Source organism: Melanotaenia boesemani, chromosome 3, assembly GCF_017639745.1.
Source record: "Melanotaenia boesemani isolate fMelBoe1 chromosome 3, fMelBoe1.pri, whole genome shotgun sequence".
Taxonomy (NCBI): Eukaryota; Metazoa; Chordata; class Actinopteri; order Atheriniformes; family Melanotaeniidae; genus Melanotaenia; species Melanotaenia boesemani.
The window spans coordinates 27,582,588-27,597,869 of NC_055684.1; positions in this window are offsets into that span (position 1 = coordinate 27,582,588).

Below are 15,282 nucleotides of genomic sequence, written 5' to 3' on the forward strand. Positions count from 1 at the left end.
CCCTGGGCAGGTAATATAAAGTCACCTTAAAAACAAAATATAAAATTGCTTAATTATTTAAATCATTACAGCACAATGAATTAGACATTGAGAAATATTACTCATACCAGATATAGAGGACTTGCTTTATCCCTTTAGATATTTAGGCTGTTTGATGATACAATACCACCACAGAGCAAAATAAAGAGTTTAAACACAAAACAAGTCATGCACAACCATCTTCAATTTAAAAAAGAAGTCCTGCAGCAGATGGTTCAGCTCCCACAGAGCCCTGATCTCAACATCACCAGGCCAGTCTGGGATTACTTGAAAAGACAGAAGACAGTGAGACAAACATAATCTACTGACAGAAGTTCTATAAGCAGTCAGAGCAGCTAACATCTCAAGTACTTTGGTAAACTGCAGACAACGCACCAAGGAAGACTGGTGGTATTTTTGCTTTACTTTAAGTAAATAAAAAGTTGTGGTTCTCTGAAACTCACTAGCAACTGATCTAAAAATAAAAAATTTAAAACAAACAATTCTAAAATTCAAAGGTATTAACTCCAACTTATGACAGATTTCTGGTTAACAGACTCACAGCTACACATTTCATAATGTAGTTTAGACATCCTGCTGGTCTGTCAAATACATTATTCTCATTTGTTTTACTTCCCATTCTTGAATAAGAATTATTTTCAAACTGCAAAGTTCAGATGTCTAAACATTTTGTTTGTTATACACTATTGATTTGACTTTGTTACTCATTTAAGAACATTGCTTTAATCAATGTATGAAAAAGAGTACACTTGCATTAGAGTAGCACAATAACTCTGCTGAATGGGTGACCAGCCAGGGCACAGTTATGAACAAGGAATCATAATCCACAAATCAAATTTGGAAGCTCACTTAGAACCAGTCTGGGGTATCACCAGTAGTGGAAAAAGTATTCAGTTCCTTTTTGACTAAGATTTGACACTCGTGGTCAAATCTTAGTCAACTACAAATAAAAGCTGCTCGGTCAAAATTTTACTCAAGTTAAAGTGCCTACTTTTAAAAATACTCAAGTATTCAAAAGTACGAAGTACACTTAATAATATCAGTACATTGCTGTGTTGTTTTCTGGGGGATTTTTCAGAACCACGTGATGTTTTTTGGGAGTGAACAAAGAAGACATTTAAACCTTTATGAATTATTTCATCAAATCTCACACATAGAGCTGAGATATGGCCATGGGTGTGTTGGTTTCTCCTGCAATCTCTATTGCTGAGTTTTGTTTGAATGAACGACAGAGAGCTTGCTACACAGAACGAGGATGACATATTTCCAAATCCATCCCAGGTGTGAGCGATGTGTTTGGTTGCCTTCAGTTATATGAGAGAAGGCAAGTTAGAAAGCAAAGAGTCTATAATGACATCATTTACATAACATGTTCTAATGTTTCAGAACCATAGCTAGAGGCAGATTGGTTGGGGTAACCGGAAAGATGAGAGAGAAAAGATAAGCACTAAGACAATAACCTCAAACATTCTTGTGATGGGATCAAATCAGTCCTGTGCTCATTAGGAATCTGACATTCAACTTCAAAGGACTCAGCAGATGACACAATATAAAGTGTGTTCACAGACAAAAAATATAAAACCTTCAAAATAATCTGTCTCTGCGGTAGCGCCTGCTGCCTCGGGTCTCCACGATCACATTCAGTCATGATGACGTACATGTACACACACACACAGAAAGCCATAAAAGTGTAGAAGAGTAGGGTAAGTAAGTCAACTTATAAGGAAACCCACTCCCTGTACTGCTTCTTGGCAACATCTTGTTGTTTTTTTGTTTGTTTGTTTGTTTGTTTGTTTGTTTGTTTGTTTGTTTGTTTGTTTGTTTGTTTGTTTATGCTTTAAACGGTTTGTCAATTTAAATCTATCAAAATCACAGAGTATAAGCAGAATAAGTGTAAAGGTGCAAGCAAGTGCAGATTAGGTGTGTCAAGGTGTTAAGAGAGTAGGTGTTCCTACAGAGATAAGTCTTCGTGAGAAAGGGACTTTCTGTTCTGACAGCACCTGCTTCACCATCGTGGACATACAAAGACCAAACAAATACATGTTGGTGATTTACCACTGTATAAAATAATGGAATACATTAAGCTATATACACTGCTCAAAACAGTAAAGGGAACACTTAAACACATCTTAGAACTTAATGAAAGAATATTTATTCATTACATAGTGGAATGAGTTAAGAAGAAAATAACATAAAAATGATAAATGGAAATTAAAATCTTAAACCCATGGAGGTCTGCATTCAGAATCATCCTCAAAATAAAAGTGAGAAAGATTAGATTACAGGCTGACTCAACTTCTGTGGTATATCTGTGAAAATTTCTCAAGACAATTAAAAATGAGGTTCAGTAGTGTGTTTGGCCTCCGCCTGCCTGTATCCACTTGCTACAATGTCTGGACATGCTTCTGATAAGACAGCGGTTTTTCTCCTGAGGGGTCTCTCCTAGACCTAGATCAGGGCATTGGTCATCCTCTGGACAGTCTGTGGTGCGATGTGGGAGCGATGAATGGAAAGAAAAATTATGTCTCAGAGGTGCTCGATTGGTTTCACGTCTGGTGAACAGGCAGACCAGTTCATAGCATCAATGCCTTTGTCAAGCAGGATCTGCTGACACACTCCAGCCACATGAGGCATCAGAAGAAACCCAGGTCCCACTGTAGCAGCATATGCTCTGACAATGGATTTGAGGATCTCATCCTGGTTCCTAATGTCAGTCAGTGTTCCTCTGGCTAGCACATGGAGGTCTGTGTGGCCCTCCAAAAAAATGCCTCCCCAGACCATCAATGACCCACTGCCAGTGATGGTCTTCCAAGCCTGTCATGGTCTGCCAAACCCACTGCCGAACCTGTCATGCTGGTGGATGTTGCAGGCAGCAGAACGTTCTATGTGGCATCTCTACTCACTCATTCCTGTCACACGTGCTCAATGTGAACCTGCTCTCATCGGGTGAAGATCACAAGGCACCAATGGTGAATCCTGGTGTTTTCTGGCAAATCGTCACAGCTGCATGATGTTAGGCGGTGAATACAGACCCTACTCGTGGACATCGAGCCCTCATACCATCCTCATGGAGTCTGTTTCTAACAATTTGAGTGGAACTATGCACTAAAGTGGCCTGCTAGAGGTAATTTTTTATGGCTCTGACAGTGCTCCTCCTGTTCCTCCTTGCACAGACCAGTCCTGCTGCTGGGTTATTGTCCTCCCATGGTAAATGGTAAATGGTAAATGGACTTGTACTTATATAGCGCTTTTCCAGTCAGTTTGACCACTCAAAGCGCTTTACACTACTTATCACATTCACCCATTCACTCACACATTTACACCCCGATAGGCACATCGGGAGGCAACGTGGGGTTAAGTGTCTTGCCCAAGGACACTTCGGCATGTAGTCAGTAGAAGCCTGGAATCGATCCGCCTACCTTCCGGTTGAAAGACGACTGCTCTTCCTCCTGAGCTACAGCCGCCCACTGGCGCCCATGGCCCCTTCCACATCTCCTGGTATACTGGCCTGTTTCTACCATGCTTTCAACACTGCTGGGAGACACAGCAAACCTTCTTGCCACAGTGCCTGTTGATGTGCCATCCTGTATGAGCTGCAGTACCTGAGCAACTTCTGCGGGTTGCAGATACCGCCTCATGTTATCTCTAGTGGTGAGGGTACTGGCAAAATGCAAATATGACCAAAATTTTGTGTTTTGCAAGAAGTAAAAAGGGATTGATTTTGTATTTAGTAAACACCATGTACACGTTATTTTGGCCAACAGTTTTTTTTTTTTTTTTTTTGTTAGGGTTAGTCCATATAGACATGAACACTGGTATTTCTCAAGACAGGGATTTTCCCTCCTCTTTCCCCACAGCTCTGTTTGGTAATCTAGCTGTGCAGTTAAGACCAGCTTGCTTAGGTTGGTTCACACTGCTCGAAGTCTTTGGAGTTAAAGATCCCTGCTCACTATTTAAGAGCAAACAACCGTGAGACTAGCCAGCAATCCATCGTGTACTGTGTTTATGTGAAGCATGTTTTTATCCAGTCAAAATGATCAGGTGCACACTCATTCTTATCATTTGTGTGGTGCATGTTTTTCTGTGTATGCTTGAACCACGTGGGAGTTAAGTAATATAATAAGTTTCAGGAAAGACTTGAAAAATGGCGGCAGCAACACAGAACTCCATTATGCTTTGCAATGACTCTTTTTCACTTAGCATTATTTGTTTTTATGTTTCATGTGTTGTTTTGTATTTTATTAAGCACTTTGGGATTTGTATCTTGAAAGGTGTGGCATAAATAAAATTTACTTGCATTACTTGTTTACCTTTCCTCAATGTAGTACTAGTAATTGGCTAGTAATTGTACACATGCTAGCAACTGGATATCAACAAACCATCTGTTTTGAACACGCACAGTGGCTGATTCAGCAAAGAAACAAAGGAGGACTTTTTAGAGGAAGAGAGGAAAAGAAAAGGAGAAAGAGACAGAGCAAGAGATAAGACAAGAGTCAACATCGAACTGACTTTTCCTGGATTGAGAGAATAAAGTTGGGATGAAAGATGGATACCAAATTAGATGTTTTTAAGAGGCGCTTTACTGAGAAAATCTGCCAAAGTTTTATTGTAACTTTTTAAAGGAAGACATTTTTTGAGAGCCCTTTGTCATAGATGCATTTTTAGCATTTAAATTGATAGGAACAATGAAATTCAATTAGTCTTTCATTATATTTTTGCCTCACTGTCCTTTATCTTAAGCAGTGATGGGAATAACGGAGTTAAAATAAACGCCGTTACTAACGCCGTTGCCTTTTTTAGTAACGAGTAATCTAATTAATTACTTTTTCTATCGTTACAACGCCGTTACCATTACCAAAATGCCGTTACTACAAGTTACTGAGTGAAGCTACGAAGTGGTCGTCCCACTTGGTTTAACGCTAGCTTGGCTCACAGACACAGGAGCTCCAAATGTGTGTGTGTTTTCCACTGTAGTGAAAACAGGGGTAAGCGATTAAGTAATGATGATTGGAGGAAAATTTTATAAGCCAATCAGAGACACCAGGTGGGCGGATGTTTACACACAAACCCAGCACATAGAAGCACACACACAAAAAATCAGAGATGGCGAGTCCGGAGTCTCAGGGAAAGACGGCGTTTTCGAGGTGGAAATGATGAAGAAAATTCTTGAAGTACAGTTGTACCAGTTGTGGTCTTTTGAGGTGCAATAAATATTAAAACCTCTGTTCAGGTACCAGTCTTTGCTGTTCTACTCTATGCACCTGGCCTGTGAAACCTGTTCTGAAAAAAATCAAACTTCTTTGACATTTTTAAACTTTAAAAAAGTAATGAAATAGTTACTTTCCCTGGTAACTAGTTATTTTTATAGTGGAGTAACTCAGTTACTAACTCAGTTACTTTTTGGGAGAAGTAACTAGTAACTGTAACTAATTACTTTTTCAAAGTAACGTGCTCAACACTGATCTTAAGGCACACAGGAACACTGTTAACATGTCATTAACAAGTATTTAACAATGGCCCATATGAAAGAAAGAAAAACAGAAAGCACCATGCAGCTCAAATAGTTGATTAGATGTCCCATATACGCACGTTCAATGTTATTATTTACATCCGGTAATCCCGAGCATGCGCACTACGCTGGAGGGCAAAAAGTTCTGCTTTCGTGAAGACTAAAACATTGTAGTGTACAAGTATATCGTCATTATTACCAAATCTGTTCACATAATGAAAACTAAAGATTTAGGTATTACTAATTTAGATCATCTTTGTGCAGATGATCGCAAAAGGCACAGTGCAAAGCTAACTGTATTTAGCGAAAAGCTTACAGACCCATTTAAAATAGCTGACGATCTATGGGTTGACAGTCCTCAGAAATGACCGCCAGTTCAGTATGGCGATATCTACAACTACCTCATTAACACGCCAGGAATTTATACAGCAGAGGCGATGAAGGCATACAAGTCACTAGATGGCTATAACTTCTTTGTGTCTGGACATGTGGGGCAGATATTGTACCACAGCAATGAACACATGAACGTAGTGTGTTTCTTAAAGTGTGCCGTAATGCCATCGCAGAAGATAACCAACAAGAAACGGAAGCATCAGGTGTGGATCTGCTTGGAAAAATTAAAAGGCCACGTAGTGTCTGCCCGCTGCACATGCAAAGCAGAGTAAGAATTCATTTCCAGTCGCATTCTCCTCATGGCTGTTATCCACTGCTTTCGGCGTTTTACATCCGCTGGAAACCTATTAAATTTGACATGACTGTTCTTCTTTCGTCTATTTGTGCAGCCTACAGCGCTACATGTGTTAATCATACTGATTTAATAATATTTCAGGGCGAGATTTAGATTTAGCGTAACTTGCTGTAAACGTCACATCTTCTGACAGTGGAGGGCACCGGCTTTTTTGCCCTCCAACTGGAAACTGGGTCAAAGAGCAAGTGGGCGTGACGTCACTTATCAAAGTGCCTATACAGATTGCTGAAGTTCAACAGGCCCCTGTTTAAGTGTCTTCACCTCTTGGCTGCATGTTATCCCAACCTCTCTTTCAGACAACTGTCCTGTGAAGCTAATTTCAAATCAAGGCCAATTGGACCCATACATCATTTTTAAAAAGGAATACTCCAGGAAGTGTTTTGTTTTATTTATATTTATGTATCTGACTTGAAAACTATTCATTAAGATTTTAGATTAACATTCAGTTTTAAGTACATATTTACTTCTGTAATTTAAAAAAAAAAACAGTTCTTAAATGTGGCTTAACAGTATTATATGTAATCATAGAGGCATTGGTATGTAAGCATCTGGGTTTAGGCAATTGTGTTGTCTCTCCTCTTTTCCACTTCCTGGGTCAGCCAATGAGCCCTGGATGCAAAGCTCACAGCTATGGAGAATTGCTAATCAACACATAAAAGACTGCTCTGCCTTTGTGAGAGCGACCAAGGCAGAGGTGGCAAACAGCTGTTGTATTGTATAAAACAATAACTGAGATCAGACTGTGTGCACTATTGTGCTTTTATTCTGTGATTTTAACTTTAATTCTGCAGAGAGCTTTCTCCTGCACTTGTGGTTCAGGTTTACTGTTCTCCAGTCTTTTAGCCTGGTTGCTCTTGAAAAGGTTTTTATTGTGTGTATGCATTTGTTACACATGGTACCTTTTGCAGTCTATTTTATATATGACTGGTTTTTACTTGTCATTAATTATTCTTTTTCTTATTGTTCTTATTTCATCTTGTTTGAATTCATGCTTGTGTTGTTCTTACTCTCAAATGTAAGTCGCTTTGGATAAAAGCGTCTGCTAAATGACTGTAGAATAGAATAGAATAGAATATTGTTGTTTCTTCTACATTAACCCGAGTATAGCTGCTCATTTTGGTGACTGGTGAATGCACAGTTGTTAGGTTGAACTAGTTTTCGTTTTATTGCATGTTTCTCTCATATTATTTATTTTTATTTGTGGTGTTAATTTGTACAAGTCCAGCCTACAATAAAGTCTACAGTCATTGTGTACAGCAGTCTGGTACTGTAGTATTGTGTTTGAAGAGAAGAAATAAATGTTGTTGTTGTTTATATAAATGGGTTGTGGTTGCTGAGGTGCAACCCAGTACCCATTTGTCATTTTGTACATATATTCATACTTGGTTTTTATTTCTATAAAAACTACTCACTTGTGAAATTTTGAGACAGCATAGTGCATGTTTGCAGCGCTTTATATTGTCACTTTAACAGACAAAACTACGATGACCACTGTGCTCGTAACAGTTTCCACAAATTCCATTACTGTAATTGTCTACTCCACCACATCTAGCCATGACAACACAAGAGCATCCACACTGTCACAGGTCTTGGCTCAGAACAACAGGAGACAAATGGTATGATCAGGTCAAGATTGTCTCTTAGAGTGGCTTAAGTGAGACCTCACAAGCAGATACAATTTACTTGCCAATCATAATGAGGTAATAGGTTCCTTGATTGTGTAATTAAATAAGAACATTATCTGGTAGTGGAGTCAATTGTGTCCTCATTCAAGAGGTCCCTACCTCCCTTGAACTTAATTAATAGGTTTAACTCTCAACAGATGCAATTCATGAGCCTATAATAAAATAATAGGATAGAGTTACTTTCATTAAACTAGAACAGGGCTGCTCACTTTGGCCCGATGAGGGCCTCTGTCATGTTTTGAGTGTGTCCCTGTTCAAATCCATCTCTTTCAAATTAAATAGATCTAACAGCCTATAAAGTTCTGCACATTGACTCATTAATTTGAGTCAGGTGGGATGGAGCAGGGACACATTGAAAACCTGCAGGACTGCGTTCCTCGTCAGACTGAAGTGAGTAGCACAAAGGTGCTTGCCTCCAAAATCCAGTCGAATCACACCTCAAACCACCAGTTTGTTTTTGTTTTTGTTTATGCTTTTTTGTTTCTTTGTTTTGGGTTTTTTGTTTGTTTGTTTGTTTTGTTTTGTTTTGTTTTGTTTTGTTTTGTTTTGTTTTTGTTTTTTTTCGTTTCTTTGTTTTTGTGTTTTGTTTGTTTGTTTTTGTATTTTTATTTTCTGGAGGAGCATTATGATGACACAATAAACTTGACCTTTGAGGTTTGGAGAAAAATATTTAATCACGTAATAATTCTAGCTTATCAAACATTTGTGTGAGATGAGATTACTTTTTTATTTCTAAAAATATGGTCATAGTGATCTTTGAATATTAAATATTAAGTTCATCCTAGAGTCTAAATGCACATTTGTGTGAAGTTTGATAATGTTTTCCTCCAGGAGTTCCAGATTTGTTACATTAACAAGATTAGGACACCTGATACTCCAAAACAAATGCTGATCCCATTACCCTGCAGAGGAATTATCACATTTGACTTTCAAGTAAATGGATTGGACCTCAGTGTCAAGTACAGTTTTTATTTTAAAACATTTTGGTTCACATTAAACAATCTTTCTGTCTTTTCTATGTCACAACTCCTCTTTATGTCTGTCAAAGGTAAAAACTCATAATGTTTGAGTACTATTTTGAAAGATTGTTGTAGTACTTATAATATTGCTGCATCAGGCAATGACTGCAAAATGAAAAGATTTGTGTATGTATTGTCTGTACAATAATGATTAAAATATTCACATTTTTGCATTATGCTAGTCTTGCATATGTTTTATAAATACATATTTTTTATTCCTTTTTATTCCTAAATTTCAGTGGATTTCTGTCTTGAGATTTCTACCTCTGTGCTGTGATCTATAAAATCTGTTAGATTCTGATTTCACCTGCATATAAAAGTCTGTCTGGAATATCAGTCGATACTGCGCATATTCATTTTTGTGGTAAACATACAATAAACTGAAAATTTACTTTCCTGTTATAAACTGTAAGAAAATGCCACCACTGTCAACCAAAGAATAAAATATGATTATGTATTTGGCGGACGACTCTTGCCAAATCCTTTTAGCCTAAAATTGGTTGATTCACACACATCTGTGTATTTATAACCCAATAGAACTTATAAATTCTCTAGGGCCGACAGCTTTAGCTGTTCACACACAGCAGATACCGGTAATCCCGGTTAATTGTCCAATTTGGTAGCAGCTGTGATAGGTTAATGAATTTCTAAAAAAAATCCTATTGGTCTCTACGCTAAGCCTGTTAATTCCAATTTAGATTACCAAATAATTGGCTTCCATCTATTCAGTTTGTTAATCACAGTGAAACCGTACTTAATCTATTTATCAATGGTAAAAACACAATACAAAAAATAAAAATGATTTGACCCTAAACTTTATTTAATTCAATATCAATGTAAAGGTTAAAGGCAGTGCAGTGCAGTGCAGTGAGTTAGATACATGCATTTACCACAATGTGTGAAGCCTTCACCTAACTGGACCTTACTTACACTTATTTAAATAACTAGATTACTGGCTGGTGTGATCCAGCCTGTCTTCAAATGAATAAAGGTTGGGAGCGCCCGAGGTAAATCCTTTTATTGGAGGATCCTGTGATGACAAAGAAAAGCTTACACCATTAGAGATCTAATATCCCATTAACTTGTTACATTTGATGAGAAAACCCTTTTACTGACTGAGCTACTTTGCCTTTTCATTTCAAGCTATTAATATTGAGCTGGATTTTACTAGTTTAACAATTAAAGACTAGTTCTTCTGCCAAGGGAAGAGCTGAAGCATAGGTAGTGATGTGAAAAAGAAGGTTTCTGTCCTACATCTTGTGTTCTGATATGTAAAATGTATGTATAAGAATGTAATGAGCAAAGCTCTTAATAAGGACTTAAACTTAAGTTTAACCTTAGATTAACTAGAGTACATGACAAATTACAGTCTATCATTTATTTAGTAAAACTATGCAAAAATGCAGAACTAGTCCGTCAAGACAAAAATTTAACCATTTCATGCATAGTGTCCACTACAGAAGACACATATTTAGAGGCTGTTTTTAAATGTATGCATGGGTGTGGACCGTACATTAGCAACTTCTTTGGACATTAGTGAGTCACCAATACTCTGCCACGTAAAAAGAAAAAATACATTTGATATAGTATATATACATACTTTGTAATTACCAGGTTTGTCTCAATGATAAACAGGACAAGAAAAGGATCCAGGTGGTTTTATAGAAAATTTATGCTATATTAATATGACAAGATATTATTTTATAAATATTTTTATAGATCAAATAGAAAAATCAATATACCGAGTAAAAGTTAAAATAAGATTAAAAACAAAAAAACATCAATGTGCATGTCTGTAGAAGTAAAATGTTTTATTTAAAAGAATTGTGGTACTGTTTTGTAATAATTCATGCACCAGAGGAATAACCCACAATTTAAAAGCTTTTTTTACTTGAAGTAATCATTTTCAATATGACATCATCAGTTTCCGACATCATTGCAGATGAATCCTGCAGGTCATTAAGGTTTGCAGGCAGCTGTTTATTCACAGCTAAACAGCTTTTCTTTAAATATTTTAAATTACTTCTTGCAATAATAATATGAATTTTTGTTTGTTTGTTTGTTTGTTTGTTTGTTTGTTTGTTTGTTTGTTGGTTTGTTTAAAATGTAATTTAGCAATGGCATTAAATGATACCTTGACAGTAATAGGTACAGATGTTTCAGTCAGGCTTTCATCCACTAATTTGTAATGGGATACATTAGAATCTGAGCAGAACAGCAACGGGTTAAAGTCCAACAACAGCAGTTCAAACAGGCTTAGGTGTGGACTGAGGTCTGCCTGGTTTTAGTTGTTGCAACACTTTGATTCACTTATTTTTCAGCCACTCTGCTGCAAATTCGCTGGTGAGCTTGGGATCATTGTGCCATTGCAAAGCCCATTTTTAAAGCATGTTTTATGCAAGATTCCATGTTGTTTGTAACATTAAGCTCTATGCAAGGTACCCATGTCCCATGGCTTCCAAACAAGCGAGTGTAAAGCATGTTTGCCTAAAACATTTTTTGCAACCAACTATAGATTGCTTATCTTATAAAGTAGCCGATTATTCGGATTGTAAAAGTAATGTTTACATCACAAGTTCCATCAAAAAATGCTCTATGTCTTCTTATATGTTACATTCAGCATGCAACATTGAGTCAAGCACTGCATTGAGTTTAAACATTTAAGTCCTTTAATTGGACCACAGTCATTGTAGTAAGACCAAGAGTGTGATTCGGTGTATACTCCCTCTGTTTTATTTACTGTGGAGATCATTGTGCATGTTACTATAAACAAATTCACTGCACTGTCATTGTCTTCAAGTCCTTTGAATGGCAAACATGGCAAACAATTCTTTACGTGATGTGAGTTGGAACAGGGTCTAAATGGGCTGCTTTTCAATCACATGACATGGCACATAAAAGTCTCAGAGAGATATGTAAATGAGAGCAGCTTTATTGGGATATTCATATATGTTTGTGCAGTATTGTTTTTACTTTAGATGCAAAAAGATGGAACATTGGAGCTGGTATGGAACACCCAGGCCCATACGAGTCCAGCTGAGCATATACATACAAGAGATTTCAAAGTGAATCATCTAGTTGTTTTAAATGTATATGTGCTAATTATTATGCTTCACACTTAAGCATGAAGGAAGACATGAGGAGACAAAGGAAGTTAGAGTAGTGAAATAATAAAGTGCAAGGAGCAAGGAAAAGGGCAGACACATAGTAACTACATTTCTTTATGTGGAACTGAAAGGTTTTGAACTAAAAACCAATATAGCTATTTTATGAACTATCATGAGATTAGGTTGACTTAGTTTTCACACATTGCGTTTGCATTTTGGCTTTTAGGCATTTCTTTTTCATTTGGCTTTTTATAATGACAGAGTAGTTTATAGTTTATATTGTTGTTTCGCATCTAGGGCAGTGTTAGCCTTAAAGATTGTTTCCTACTACCTTCTGATGTGTGAAAACTTTTATTTAAAAGAGGGTTTTCTTCATTTTTCCTATTTTAGTCTTTACTTCATTACTCAGTTTCTTTGCTGTTTCCAGAGACTAAGACAGAGTCTGCATCAAGAGAAATAGAATGATCATCACTGTAAGAATTCATTCTAGTACACTGCTGTGAAAACACATAGCTTAATGTAACTGTTTTCGTTGCTCTCTTAATCCTATTCACAATGAATTATCATTACTCAGTACTATCACAGAATATGATCATTTGATAGTAAATGTAACAGAAAGGATACATTTATAGACAAAGTTGCCATTGTAATATGTATTTACTATAGAAAAATACAATTTGTACATTATGTATACATTATATGTTTGACACTTGGTGAATAAAAACTGACATTAGTCTTTTTTATATCCTAAGAAATATAGAAATAATGTTTAATGCATTATGTTTAATTTCAATAGAATCCAGGCCAACAACTTCACAAATTAGTGCTGTTTACTGCATTGCTTGAGACCCCTGTGATAACACAACTTTTGTTTTATTACAAGCAGTTTCTCACTAATTAACGTCTGACCTGCTTTGGATCTGCTTTTCCCAGACTACAGTGTCTAGGAACCAAGTACTATGTTAAAGTGACTGAATTAATAGCATTATGTTTTGATTTACCACCAACATTTAGTTTCATAATCATTTTGATTATGCCTAAAGAGAAAGTGTACTAATATCATCACTTATAGGAATGCCCCCAGTGCTCTGACAGGAAGCCATCTGTCACACAGCTTTCATAAGCCAGCCAATTCCAACTAGTGGGATTTCCAGATCAAGAGGCTTGTGTTTATCCGCTTAGATTCCAAAAATTGTCACTACCAAGCTGTTAAACCGGAGGCGTTAGGCCGTTCCTAATCTTCAATCCTCACAAATTGGATTCACACCTCATACGCAAGTCAGAAGTGATAAGTAGGTTGTCTAGGAGTCACAGTGCAGGTTAGAGGTGAAACCTGTCTTCTTCAATCAAGGTAGTCTTCAAACGTGATTATCTCAGGCCTGTACTGGCCACAGTGAGGCCAAACGAATCTCAAGCATAACTTTATTTATTTATTTTTTCTTATTATTCTGTAGGGCATCATAGCTCACAAATGCTCTTCATTATAATCAAATTATAGTTATGTGCTCTACTTTTGTGTTAAAAGTCACATGTATGTTGTGTCTAATCAAAGCAATCTACTGAGGAGAAACACTATTGAAATTTCAATTCCATATATGCCAGAAGACAGGTGAAAACCTGAAAGTGTCATTTTAGAAAATATATAATATCTATTAATGAAATATAACACATTTAAGAATAATTAATACACAATATTTAGATATAAAACTGAAAATTAGAATGTTTAGTTACTATAACATATCATGTGTTAATATATCTTAGTAAAAGAAGAGTAGATTGATTTGTGGATATATAAATTTATAGATAGTTACTGTATATAGGTATTTATCTATCTATCTATCTATCTATCCATCCATCCATCCATCCATCCATCCATCCATCCATCTACCTACGAGGGATAGATGGATATGTCATTTTATTTAGAATCCAGCAAGCAATAAACAAAAGAAATGAAAAACAAAATGTCTGTCTGTCCGTCTGCCTGAAGAATATATATATATATATGTAGATATAAAGCATATCGCTGGGCAAAAACCTCCTATGTCCAAAATTCGTGATTTTTGTTTTCCTTCATAAATCAGTACTATTGGTCCCCCTTTGTGTCTGTCTGCTGTTTTACAAATATTTAACCAAAGATATATGATTAAAACACAATACAAAGTTTGATGACATTATGTCCAGTTATTACATAACCATACAGTTTTTTTCATTTTTTGAAAAATTCTACTTTTGGAGATAGGAGGTTTTTGCCCGACCGCAGCGATATATAGCATATAGACAGGCATACAGACAGATAGATAGATAGATAGATAGATAGATAGATAGATAGATAGATAGATAGATAGATAGATAGATAGATAGATAGATAGATAGATAGATAGATAGATAGATAGATAGATAGATAGATAGATAGATAGATAGATAGATAGATAGATAGATAGATAGATAGATAGAAAAAGGGTTGAAGGTCAGCATAGTGACTTGTGGGACATCTGGCGTAACAGGGATATGAGAGCTGAGCACTAAATGAGATTTATACAGACGCTTCAGCATGGTGAGAAGTCCAGAAAAGCTTAGATCACTAGGGTGCCTTGGTGCATGCCTACTGTCACATGTAAAGAGCTAATTGGCATTAGCTCGCTGCTTTACAGCTACAGGTACTTAGCACACTTGTGGTAAGTGCACTGTAACTGTAACAGGAAGCAAACAGGAACTGCAGCTAATCTGTCAGTAGGTCAAAAGCAGTTTGTGCAACATATCATTGTCAAAGTGTGGTTGACAAATTTAAATCAATGTTACATATCACGCCTCCTAAAAGGTTTTTTTGCATATTTAATGCAGCTAATACTTCAGTATATGAAAGATTGCATAGGACACTATGTATACACTAACAGTGAAGCATTTATTCTTAGTTTTGTATTATTTGTTGTTACCCAGCATGAGTCATATACAGTACATCGCATTGAATTCTTTAGGAAAACAATACAGTATGTTTACTAAGCAACGTGTGAAGAGAAAAGATTATTTCTTCTGGTGTTCTTGCATTTGAAACCTCAGGCAATTTGTCATACATGAGCATTTTCTTTTATTCATGTTCTTCATTTGCATTAGTTAGAATACAATAATTATTTAACTAACATTAAAATATTTTTAGATAATTACTATTCAAATATGT